At 36.9% G+C, this 14,255-nt stretch overlaps 1 pseudogene; it reads right to left on the bottom strand.

Annotated features, from left to right (window-relative positions):
* Positions 1-2,424: 2,424 nt before the first annotated feature.
* LOC121433157 lies at positions 2,425-13,386 on the bottom strand (annotated as a pseudogene).
* Positions 13,387-14,255: the final 869 nt, after the last annotated feature.

Genomic DNA, 14,255 nt, shown 5'->3' with positions numbered 1-14,255 from the left:
ATCTTGACATGTAATTTTTCTCTTGGGGATGATTATGACATGTGGTCATAAAATAAGTTAGACAACATTGGCCACTTAATTCCCAAGGCTGAAACTTCCCAGATATGACTTAGAGCTCAACCTAGGTTCAAGATAGAAGCAACAGTTTGAAGAATTTGGCTGAGCTTTAAGAGAATGGTGTGCTGTTTTAAACCATCACACCTATTTACTGCAATTAAACATGACTGACACTTTCTTTTCAGGAAGGAATTAGAAGCAATCTGGCAATAAGAAAGAATAACTTCCCCCACCTCCAATAGACAGCTCTCCCCAGGGTGAAGTCGTGCTAATTAGCAGGGCACACTGTAGGCAATAAAGAAAACTCAAATGTCAGCTGCTGCCACGGACTTTATTAACATAAGCACAATGATGCCCCTCAGTACAAAACTGCAAAAAAAATTTGTTCTGTTTTTGAGGGGTGCCCCTTAATTGGATAAGATTTGTCAAGACATATTTCAACCTGACATTCAAAATGTCAATCAGTTACTTTCAAGTAATAAAATCGATCTATTGTATTTCTGTGCAGCTCATGGAATAGCTTAAAGTTCAGCAAACATTTTCTTTCTCCCCACTTTTTTTTTCTGACATGGCCAAAATTAAATAGTGATTTATTGTCAGCACATTACAAGGAAGCCTATAAACAGAAAGTATATTCTTCCTGAACTGAGCTGGCCTCCTCTTATTCATATGAAGAAAAGTTTGTAGAGTCTAGCTTTTAGCATTTTAGTTACTGTTCAATTATCCTTTTGTTTATGTTACTATATATATTTTGCATGGCTATGGAAACATTAATTTGGGGAAAATTGTCATTTTTCAAGCACTTCAAATTCAGTAAATCTACTAAAACATTGGGCAGAAGGATAATTTGAACATTGCTTTATGAGTAACACTGAACCTGTATCCCATGGGAGTGCTAGAAACTGGGAGAGCCTTGTACATTGTGACCCATTCAGAGGTTTTTTTCATCTGAATTTGTCTTTTTTGTGTATCTGTAATCCTTTTCTGACCAGGACCACTTCTTAAAATGCTAAGCAGCATGGCTAGGACTAGGGTTGCTTTGCCTTTTGCCTCTGCCCAGTCCAACATGGTTGAGGTTTATTCAGTGCCAACTCTGCAAGCCCTGCACACTGTCCCAACTCCAGGCACATAGTGGGTCTATGTTGTCATTAAGCAAGTTGTAGCACTCTGCTCACAAACCCCATTTATGTACAGGACCTCCCCAAATAGCTGGAATTCGTTCTGCCATCATGAACCAGGAAGATGACATGTTCTTAAAGATGCCATGCAATTTTTTGCCACTAATACTGAGTTGAGAAGACTTTTCTTAAGGGAGCTGCAGTGCCCTTGATCACTGCCAGCAGATAAAGCCCATCCATAAAAAAAAAATGCAACTATTGAGAAACTGTGCTTGGCTCCCATTTTTGTGTGTCTACAATCCCTCTTTTTTAGGATTTATGTGGATGTAAATTGTAGAATTTTGATGCCATTACATACATTTATTTTATAGTTACACCATGAAAGAAACAGGGCTCTATGAATACAAAGCAATCGTCTCCAACTCTAGTGCAAACAGTATTTTACAGATAATGAAATGAAGTCTAGATGAATGAAGGGAATTTCTCATATTCACAAATTTATTGGTGGAAAACAAATTTATAGATACCATAGTTCATTGTTCTATAACATGAGTCTACTGCTGGAAATACATACTCCTCTGGAGATTTGCCAATCAACTCCTTTTCTTCCTACTTAATTCTATAGACCATCTAGGTGCTTCCAGACCTTTGCCTCACTTCTGCAAAAGAATTTCTAATGCTTAATGTGTGGCTACTTAACCTGTGACACTCAGTATTGACCTACTATTCAGTTACATTTGGTCATGTGACTCTCTTTGACCAATTAAAGGAATTGAAACTATCTCATATATTAACAGAAACATTAATTAAGACATCAACAGTAGGCTCTTTGCTCTGTGATATGGGGATAGTGGGTTTGAAATGGGAGCTATCTTTTCAATGTAACAATTGGTTAAAAATGCACATCAGATCTACAGTAGTTAAACTGCAGCAACTTACATGAGTAGGAAATGATTTTTTAAATAATGGGCATTTGGGGCACTTGTTTGTCACCCAAAAGCTAATACACATAGGATTATTTCTATTTCTCACCTCCCCAGTATTTTATTTGTCTCAATAAGTGAAATGACATCCATCCAAAGAAATATTTTAAATATCCAAATATGACAGTACTAGGTTTGAACTTAAGACTTTTTTCATTTACATTACTTGGAAATGTTTATAATGATACAGTGAAACTAAACTTAAGAAACAATGTATGTCATTATTTTAGGCATCATGAGTTTATTCTAAAAGGGAAACATGGATATTATTCACATGATGAATAGTTCAGAATGTCAACTGAATAGGCAGCTTTATGTGACACCATTTCAACAGTGATTCCGTCCACTTACTTCCCAAGAATGTCACCATCTCTAAAATTTAAATAATCCTTGTTGTCTAGAACTATTTTGGTGCCTCAATATTCTAGGAGAATAACATTGCCACCAACTTTGACACCGACCAGTTGACTATTTCCACCCTTTGCTTTCATGCTTGATCTCACAGCCCCTACTGTTACTTGCAATATTTTCTCTCGAAACTTTTCTAGAAGCTTAACACTGCCTTTGGTTACAGTTTCAGCAGCACTCCTTTCAATTAGGACTCTGTCAAAGAGCCAAAGCAACTTTCTGAAAGCTTGTCCGCCATGACTTGCACTGCTCCAGCTTGGACTCTGCACTCAGGCTTCCCCTTAAACTTAAAACTTTTAATTGGGCTGGAGAGGGAGGGGGAGAGGAGTGGGAGGAGGGGGAGAAGGGTGGGAGGAGGGGGAGAAGGGTGGGAGGAGGGGGAGGGAAATGGGAGGCTGGGAGGAGGAGGAAATTTGTTTTTTTTTTCCTTTTCTCAATAAAAAAAATGTTAAAAAAAAAAACTTTTAATCATTTCCCAGTGTATGTCAAATAGTCCTTATGTTGGCCAGAAGACCACATGTGACTTACCTCCTTACCTCCTACTCTCACCCTTGGCCATTCTGGCTCTTTTCACTCTTTGGGTGTTTGTATTTCTAGAATATGTCTTTTGTGTACACTGCCTGGTTTCTTGAGCGTCACATCTCTAGTTATTTTTCAAAAGAGATTTTAAACAATCAATATAAGTTTAGTCTCAACTGGAAAATTTCTATAATACTAGACTTTTATTTTTGTCAATAGGAATTTTGCCAACCAAAATTGTCATTCTTGATTAATGTTTGCTTTGATGACTACAGTGTATAGGAATTCTGTCAGTGTGTTTAACTACTGTAGCTTTAACATCTAGGATTATGTAGGACATGTCAGGTAACTCATGTACATTCATCCCTGTAATATTGACTGGTTCTTGGTAAAATTACCCTCATCACTTCTTAAGGATCCTCATCCTATTTCTCCAAAATTATACTAATTTTTACAAGGACCTTCTTTATTTTTATGCACTTGCAACTGAGAATTTTAATTAACAAACTGAGAAGCACAGTAAAATAAATAGAGGCTTGCTGTAAAATTTTGTGTACCTGGGTATTTGATAGATTATTTATGAATCTACCATTATGAAATTTGTAATAAATTATAGATAGATAGATAGATAGATAGATAGATAGATAGATAGATAGATAGATGATAGATAGATGATAGAGATAGAAATAGATTGATAGATATATACTTAGATAGATGATAATTGATAGATGATGCTAGGTAGAAAGAAAGAAAGAAAGAAAGAAAGAAAGAAAGAAAGAAAGAGAAAGAGATAGAAAGAAAGAGAAAGAAAGAAAGCAAGAAAGAAAGAAAGGAAGAGATGATAGATATAGATGATGGAAAAACAGTCATACAGGCAGATAAATGGATAATGTTTTGATGATATTTCAACTTTGAGGGGGCACATAAAATTTAGGTAGGCAAAAAGTATATGGAGAGAAGCTGAGAGAGAGTGAAGCTTTTCCTGATGTTTGTGTTACTGATCTACCATAAAGCTTCAGTCAAGGCAGTCGTTCAGCACATGTTGGTTGAATTGAACTAAAATCTGAACCGAGAGGAAAATGGAAGATGATTATACTTCTCTGGGCTTTCACAGAAATGTTTCATTCTTATAGATATAGATTCTAGCAACTGCTATTAGGACTTGACAAATGTTCATATTAATACTTCTATAAAAGATATAATAACTCATGATAGAGTTGATAGGTGCATTTTCCAACGTTACTGCATTGCCGTGAAATAGAAATTGTTAATAAAATCCTGTGCTCTTTCTCTCTTTCTAGATATATAATATATATTAAATAGATAAATCGATAAGAATGAAGTAAAATTTTATAATGGTAACATTATACTTTAGATTACATTGTTGTCTGTAGGAAAATTAATACATTTTAAAACATTAGAATTTGATGCTAATATTTGTGAGTTGTATTTTAAATACTCTGTTAAGGTGTCATACATATTAAAACATTACAAATGTTGACTAATGAGATAACAGATATTTTAATTTTGCCTTTAATGGTATTTATTTTTTCAGTAAATATTGAACAGTGAAGAAATTTCACAAGAAAATAAAGTTTTCTGGTTATGTTCAGAAAAAAAAATTTCAAGGTCTGGTAGTACTGCTCTTGCTTTCCTACATTTTAATATTTTTCCATTTTAAAGCATTCCTTTTAATAATTTGCTTACCTCTATTCCACAGTAGAGTTTGAGAATCCTAGAATAAACATACAATATATAATTTTAGTTTGGATAATAAAATAACTTTTGATAACTTTTAAGATGTCAGTTCAATTAAACTATATTGTTTAGTACATACAAAGTAACAAAAAATATGGTCATATGAAAGATAAATGGATCTTAAGCCTAAAATTCTAATCCAGTTGAGGAAGATGGCAGTATTTATAATCTTCTGAATTTAGACTGATCTGGTTAGAAAGATTACTTTAACAACATAAATGAGTTTCTATTAAAATTTTTGATGAGGTTTACTTCTAACCTGGTCTAGAGTTCTAGAAGAGAACACTTGAACTCATGCTTCTGACCACGTGCAGTGGCAGGTCATGACCCTGGAAGGAGCATGTCAAATTAATATATGAAAATGGAAGCACAGAAGCCAAGAATTTTAAAGAAAAATAGGTATAATACCAGCTTGTAGAAAAAAGTTAATAAAAATTAACATGAAATATAGGGCTGAAGAAGCTTTATAACAAGATTTTTGAAGTGTCTTGAAGGAAATAGTATCTATTTTTATTGGACCTTATTATCTGTGTTCCTATGAAGCAAAAAGGTCTCAAAATATAGCTGAATACAAACACAGTCTTTAAAAATTCACTTCCAGCTGCTATTACAGAAGACAGACTTGGGTATATTTATAGATCATCCTGGATTTTCTACATCAGTTGAAGGATGTTGGCAGCAAAATGGAATCAATACCCAGAGTCAGTCAGAGGCTGTATCTAAGGCTCTAAAGGACAAAAAAGGAACCGATAATAAGAGCTTGGACTTAATATTTAATAGTGAAATCTGCCAAGTTGGTCTCAAACATACACCTACTTGGTTGTGTGCTATCAGAGACTAATTGGGGATTTTCATAGAACTCACCTTCAACCTTTAAATACTTGGTTCAAAGAGATTTCTAATGTATTTTCCAACTCTGATTCTAGGTGCAGATCACTGTCTGTGGAGGATATTGGTGAGGTGACCGCTCTCAGTGTTCACAGTGAGACCTGGCTGTCTGCTTTCTCACCTCCCAGCACTTTGACCTTAGCAACTTGTACAATCTACCTGTACTACCCACCCTGCTATAAACCGGTAGGAAGATCAGTGTCTGCTTCATGAGACTTGTGTGAAGGTCCATCAGAACTTCATGCTATGCCTGCCACATCTCCAATACTTTTCTATTCCCTGCTGTGCAGTTCTTCTTTCACTGCTCTCTTCTGCTCATTCAGGGCTTTTCCACGCACTTATATCCCATCTTCTCTCTCGTTCACTCAGGCAACATTAGTGTCTGCAAAGAACATGCTACCATTCTTTACTCTGGACTTCACACTAAAGACCACTGTTTACTGCGCATTTTTCTAGAATATAGTCTCATCCTAGAACAAATTGAAGGCATTTGATATAATTGCAATATGTTCCATCATTCCTATGGTCAAGCCAGTAGTTTCACAGGGATTTTACTGAGGCATCTCAATAGTATCCATCAATCACCCAGGCCTGTCTCATTTGTTTCCCATTTTCTTCACCGTCATTAGGACTGTTGGCCAGCTGAACATCTAGGCCCTGACGCTGACTTCTTATCGTCTTTTCCCTTTACTGAAGCTACTGAGTCAGCAACTTTGAAGTTTATATCATTTTTACACTTTCCAGATTTGCCTTGACTTTTTGGGCTTGGTTTTGATGTCTGACTGTTATCATCTACCTCGACAAATTTCTACCCAGGATTTCATGTTTCTGCTCCTCCCCTGCTCATCCCTAGATAACACAATCACCTGGCAAGCTGGAGTAACATGTTTCTATGCCACTTTTCATTGTGTTGAAATGTTTTGAATTTTTATCTCCAAAGAGTAGTCATAAAAATTCCTAGGTAGCAGGTATGAAAAAAAAAATTAATTTTGTTTGACTGCTTATGGTATCACCTGCCGTGAGGTTTCCCAGCTGTAGGAATTGCATTCCCAGGTGAGCACTATTTCCCTTTTCATTTTCCTATTTTTCAACCATCACTGAATAGCGGCGACTTCCCAGTACATGAATATATCTCTCTAAACGACAAAAGAAAGTTGTTCAAATAATCAACAAAAGGTGACTTACTTCAGAAAAAGGGGAGTTAATAAGCAGGTAGATATTATTAACTTCTCTGTAGACAGCCAGCCTCCCTCTTTGCTTATCCCTGCCATTTCCCAATGGGACAATCAGTGAGGTAGCTGTGATGGCAGAGATGGAGGTTATGTATTGATTCATCAACGTGGACTTCCACTTTCTAAGGCTGACTTGGCTAAAACTGCTGCTGTGTATCAAATACGATAGCAGCAGAGACCAACACTGAACCCCTCAGGTGGCATCGTTCACTCCAGTGATCAGTCAGTGACCCGGTGCAAGTTGACAAAACTTGACCACTTCGGTTTGTGGAAAAGGCAGTATTTGTCCCTTTTAGGAATAGATGTTAAAGTTTTCATGCTCTTATCTTGCTGCTGCAATTACCATCTGTAGACTTACAATATGCCTTCTATAGATAGCATGCTTGTTTTCCAAAGACCATTGCTTCTGACCAGAGAACTCAATTCACAGCTAAGAAAGTATGGGAATGGGCTCATGCTTATGGGATTCACTGGTCTGATTACGTTCCACATCGTCTTGAAGCAGTTGGCTTGGTAGAAATGTACACTAGAAAGGCACAGCTAAAGTACCAATTGGGTGATGATAACCTAGAGGACTGAAGCAAGGTTCACCTGAAGTATGCTCTGAACCATTGATGTTCAGGGTTTACGGGTCCAGGAATCGAGTGGTACAGATAAGAATAACTACTCTCATTATTACTCCTAGTGATCCCTAAGAATTCTTTTCTGCCTTTTCCCATGACCTTGCATGCCACTAGCCTGAAAGTTTTGATTCCAAAAGTCTGTCAGCAGGAACAACAAATATTCCATTGGACTAGAAGGTAAGAGTTTCCCCAGTCTTAGATTCAGATGCCCTTAAGTCAAGATGTTAAGAAAGGAAATATGGTGTTTGAAGAGGAGTGATTTTTTTTTCAGACTATCAGAGAGAAATCGGATTCCCTCTCCACAGCAAAGGTAAGGAAAATTCTATCTAGATTGCAGGTGATCCTTTAGGGAGACTCTTGATGTAACTAGGCACTGTGATTAAGTTCACTGGGAAATTAAAACAGCCTGACCCAGGCAGGAAGATAGAAAAGCTCAGACTCTTCCAGGGATGAAGGTATGAATGGATCATCCTGCCAACTAAAGAACCAAGACCTGCTAAGGTCCACGTGAGAGTGGAGGAAATGTCGAATGGCTAGTAGCGGAAGATAGCTATAATACGCCAGCTACAGCCATGCCACCTGACAGGAATGCTTTTGTTAAAAAAACATGTCTGTGCACACATTATGTAGATATTTGTGTTTTAATTCTTCTAGTTCCCTATCTTGTAACGCTGATTGGGGTATCATCAGTTGCTATGTGTTGTAAGTCTGTAATATATATATATATATATATATATATATATATATATATATATACATATATATACAAATATATATATATATACACACACACATATGTGTGTTGTGTGTTAAAGAACATTAAAAGGCTAAGTGTTCAAGTGTTCAAGGTACTCTGCTATGCAGGTTCTCTAAAGCCTAGACTATTGGGACAGAAGCTCCCTATGCTTGTTATTGGAACTGAAAGATTTGGGTTGTTCTCTGCTGTGTTTGGTTTGGCTTCGGTGTAATTGATTATTTGCTTTGACTTTGTTAGTCTCTTTGGAATAAGATTTGCACTTTGTTCCATAAGTGTGGGGAATATGTAATTTGGCTTTGATATTTACAGGATCTTACAGTTAAGAAATTTGAGGTATTAAAGGAGTTGAGATTTTTAAGAACTTGGGGGACATTTTAAAATAGACTGTAGACACAAGACTTGAGAAACAAAGATTGGAAGTTTATAGTTCTTTATAAAAATTGATTTGTTTTTATTTTGTGTTCATTAATGTTTGCTTGCACGTGTATATGTGCACCGTGTGTGTGTCTGGTGCTCACATAAGCCAAAAGATTGTGCTGGATCTCCTGCAACTGGATTACAGAAAGTTGTGAGCCTCATTATTTGTTTTGGGAATTGAACCAAAGCCTCTGAAAGAACAGCTGAGCCATCTTTATAGCCTGGGACCTTGTAATTTCTTAAGAGATGTATTTGCGTGTCAGCTTGTTAGGGGGTGAATTGTGATGGTTGATTCTAAATGTCACCTTGCCACATTTTAGAATAATCTCAGCCTTAAATGAGCAATTGTCTTGATTGCCTTATTGATGTGGGAAAACCCACACTAAGTTTGAGAAGCATTTTCTCCTAACAACCCAGACAAACAAGGATATAGAAGAAGGAAAATTATTCAACTTTTGCTCGCATGACCTTTCAAACATTTTCAGACTCCTACTGTGGAGTGAGGCCAGTGGCATTTTAGGAAATTTTCACAGCAGGGGACTTGTCACAACTAGGTCTTCTGAGGCACACAGCCTCATGAACTGAGCAACTACTGGCATCTCAGTCTCTTTGGTACAAGGAACTGCTATTATTATTTCAACTATATTGTGTAAACTAGTCTAATAAATTCATATCAATGTGTATGTGCATAAAATGAATATGTGCATGTGTATGCACATATGCATATATCCTATTGCTTCTGTTTCTCAAGAGAGTCCTGACTTACTTGTGCTTTAGCATTCAGTAGATGCTAAGTAAATATGCAAAAAATAGTAGATATATGTTTGAAAGATCTCAGAATTGGGTTTTTCTTGCAACGATATTTAAAGTTTTATCCATAACCAAAAATATTTAAGTGACACAACCATTTCTACTAAATACAGCATATCATAAAGATATAGGAATAAATAAAACACAGATAGAAACACTAAGCTATTAGAATACTTAGATATATTTCATATTATACGATAGATCTTTGGCTATGAATCTATTCATTTTATATCTGGTTAGTTTCCTGCCACCATCATCCACCCATTTCTTATAAGCATATTATAGAAAACATTTATCAAATATCCTAGTGAGTGCAGTAAAAATGTTGTCTTAGATGAAAAATTTGGGTATAGAAGCTGTCTTAAATTCGTATTTCCAGCATCTACAAAATGCCAGTCTTAAGTTTCCTTCCAAGCATGCGCATAAACACACACACACACACACACACACACACACACACACGTATGTATACAGACACATACTCACTATTCTCATATCATCCAGGCACCAGCATTCTGAGTGACTCTGAATGCCCTGCTTTGGCCTCGCATGCATCATTCTTCTTGCAATTTTCAAAGTTGTGGCTATCCACAAGTATCATGCTTATGATTTGGATCTATTTATTTGCACTCATAAAGATATATCTCTTTATAGAGCATTTCAACATCATTTTGGCAGGAAGAATCTAAGCAAAACTCTTAAATCAAAGGCTCAAAAGTAGCTGTTAGGGAGTACTAAAATTTAAGAACTTAATTTATTCGTGGAAAAAATGTACCTGTAGAGCCATTCTTTAACTAAAAATCAATCAAGCCTTTTCAATAATAATTAATTTATATATCCTTTGCCATTGTTATATGGCCTATCATATAGCACAGAAATACGTGATAGCCCAGATAATTTGCTATGAATGATTTATCTATGACAAATACATCCACTTTCCCATCTATACCACCAAGGTACTAGTGACCTTGGGGCATTCAGAAATTTGGATATAGAAGGCAAGTTATAGTATCTCTTAATTACATGTGTTTACTCATTTAAAGTGCAATTACTGCACACTAAAGTAAGCAAGGAATCATGGCATCTCTGCCATCAGAAATCTATGGCACCACATATCATTTGAGCATGAGAAGTGAAGGAATGTGAAAAAAAAAGTGGCAAGTAGCTGTAGGTGGAACACAATTTGGAAATTTATTTCTTTGCTCATTGCAAGTCTATCAAAATCATTTCACAAATAAAAAACACAAAAGCATAGTGCTGGGCCAAAATCATCTCAGGGCCTGTACCTCAAGGCCTATAGGTCAGAAAAATAGCTTGGCTCAAGGTCAGGGTCCAGACTTTGAGGCTCGAGTGAGGATGAGACAGCAGAAATTAGGTAGATGTCCCTCCATCTAGAGGGAGGGTTTGGCTGCCTCTCATTGGTCAGAGGTACCCCCACATCACACAATGTCACTTAACCTATATAAGCTGACACTCACAGTAATAAACTGAGTTCCTGCTTCACTCTATTCCCTACCGCGTCTGATTGTCCTGCATCGTGGGACTGCGGAATGGGCAGATAGCGCACTCACCTTTCCCTGGGTATGAACATGGTGGCTCAAGAAGCCTGGCAACTGGAGGCTCAAGAAGCCAGCACATAGTCTTGATAGTGATGAAAATCCCCATTCCAAGGAACCTAGGAAAAGAAATCAATTTATAATAATGAACTGTGTAAGTAACTTTACTGAAAATAAAATTTGTGAGCATTTGTATATGAAAGACTCAAGTTTAGAAAACCTAACTGAACAAATATTAAATGTTCTTCTCAGGCCTCAACTTTTATAAACTGAGACTGAACTCTAAGAGTTGTAACACTAAGAAAATATTCTTAGTGGGCAAAATGTTATCTGATCTAGTAACGATACATTCATTATCATTCAAAGTTTTTTTTCCCCCCAGCTCTATAAGCTGGATACAATTTTAGTCAAACAAAACAAATCAGGGAAAACATTGCCTTTCCAAAAAACGACTAATTGAACGACCCTACCAAATAACCTCACTGCCAAAGCACTTGAAAAACAGAGCAAGGCAGCATAGAGGAGATGGCCAAATAGCTAAACCAGCTGCCTTGCAGATGTGAACCCTGCATCCCCAGGATGCATGTAATAGTCAGTTGGGCACGGCAGCCTGGATGGAGCTCCAGCCCCGAAAATGTCCCTTCTTTAATGCATGAACTGGAAAGTGATGGAGGAAAAGCCGCAGTGTCAACTCTGGGATTACACACACATTTATAAATAAATATAGTCGCCGATACAGTCATATATATGTACATGCATGCAAACACCAAATAGTGCCTGCCTGCATACACACACACACACACACACACACACACACACACCACTCAACCTTTCAGCAGCCATGATTGCCTGTAGCTCTTCCTCCAGGAATGAGAACTTTTGAAATGTCCCATATCTGTGCTGCCGTCCTTGCTAGTGTTGGAATAATGCAGCTCTTTTTTAATCCAGTCATACCGTTGCAATTCATGGGTTCAACATCTCTCGTGTCTAGAAGATACTATCTAGAAATAAGACATCATGGACCATGACTCTGAAAATTTTAATGCCCCTTCTTCCAAGATTTTTCCAGAGCTTTAATTGTCATGGTTGCAGCACAAAAGTCCCATCTGGGGCTGGGCACCCCATGGTCACTTATTCTCTGCATTTGGATCATTTGTTCATCTCTGAAGTAGCCTTTGTCTGATGTGAAAAAAAAGCTTTTATGATAAACTTATCTGTTTTTTCACTCATATATGGTATAAAGATAAATGTTCATAACATGGTTAGAAATTGCATCAATTTAGGAATGTGAGAGTAGTTTCTCCTCTAAGGTTCATGACCTCTCTAGACACAGTAACTGGATACGTGTACAGTATTAGGCAGGAATTCCCTCAGATAGCATTGGTTTTATGTTCAATTAGGAAGCTATTAGTTACTCCCACGATATACGTGACACTTTTGTACCATCAGGTATATCTCGCCCAGCCAGTCATTGTTAATGTTTCATAGGCTTTAAAGCCAAGTAGGACTATGGATTGCTTTTCTCCGTTGTCAGTTTGCATACATCTTTGGATATCAGGAGATCTAGTCCTTAGGAGAGAGGCATCTGGATTAGTTCCAGCTTGATTCCTCTGAGGCCTGTATCTGAAGTAAGAGATATTTGCAGCAATAGGGTCTTACCTTCATAGAAGACAATGGCAATGGCAATAGCTGATATTGTTTTAGGAGGTCTTGAACTCCCCTTCCACCTCATTTAACAACTGCAAAGGAATATTCCCGTGCCTAGAACTGGCATTTTTTTGTTAGATAGTTAATGGCTCCTGATGGGGAGTATTATAACCCCATATGACATAGCTCTGTTTAAAATACTTGCATATTTAAATAGTCTTATAAAATAACAAGTTTCTCTATGATCGTGTCAAAAATACCTGGTGTTATGCATCTCTCTTCCCTTCCTTTCTTTTTATTTTACACTTCCTCCATCCTTTCCAGTTGAATCCCCCTACAGCCCCCTTTCATCCTTCCTGGCACCTGTGCCCCAATCTCTTCTCTCAAAAGCTGCTTCTCCACGTTCCTCCATTGTCCCTTTCTACTTCTCTAGCTTCTGTAGTTACTTCTGGATATTTACTCCAATAAAGATTCAGATCAAGGATCCACACATAAAAGAGACCTGGATTGCCTCGTGCAGTGTATTTTCTGGGCCCATGAATTTATCTGCAAGTTTTATGATTTAATTTTTCTATGTAGTTGAATTGAATTCTGTGGTGTACACGTACCACATTCTCGAAAAGTACAAAACTAGATCTACTACCCGGCCTGACTACACTATTCTTTGGCATTTACCCCGAGGAGCTGATAGCTATGTGTGGCAATACCAAAAAGAGAAAGACCGATCGCTATGATTGGTATGTGGCTCACTTCTTGCTTGTTATTAGGTGAAATGCACCACTTTTAAAAACCAATTTCTGTAAATGCAATTAGTTCCACGTGAGTTTAGAAATTCCTTCTATTTTTTTTCACCATCTGAAACAGAATTTCTTCTGTGGCTCTAGTACCAAGTTCCAATTAATATTATATATTATCAGAGCAAAAGATATTTAATAAGTGCAAAATTTATATTGTTTGACTGCCTGATATAATGAACTATATGTCTCAAAATTATATGCAGCAATCCTATATACTTTTGTTCTATAAATGCATAGTTATATGCTTAGATGCACACTTTATTATGAATAGCCTTGTTAAAGCTTTTATAACGGAGAGGAAAGAAGTGAACAATTTAATACTTTCCATAAACGTAGTCTCACCATGAATTCCTTGATAATATAATATTAATCAGACTTGGTATTAGAGCCACAGAAGAAATTCTGCTTCAGATGGTGAAAAAAATAGAAGGAATTTCTAAACTCTTGTGGAACTAATTACGTTTACAGAAACTGGTTTTAAAAAGTGGTGTATTTCAACTAATAACAAGCAAGAAGAGAGGCACATACCAATCATAGCTATTGGTCTTTTTATTTTTGGTATTCATCTCTTGCTTCCTCCTGAACTCTGGGACGTTTTGAGCATCTGCCTAATTTTTTGGCTTTCTTAGTTCAAGCCCTATCTTAATTTGGTTTCTATTACTGCAATTAAGCGCCATGATCAAAT

Source organism: Microtus oregoni, unplaced genomic scaffold, assembly GCF_018167655.1.
Source record: "Microtus oregoni isolate MIOR12 unplaced genomic scaffold, Mior012 000037F_ref0000500, whole genome shotgun sequence".
Taxonomy (NCBI): Eukaryota; Metazoa; Chordata; class Mammalia; order Rodentia; family Cricetidae; genus Microtus; species Microtus oregoni.
Note: the sequence above shows the minus strand (reverse complement) of the source record. Positions and strands in the feature narration are given on the sequence as shown.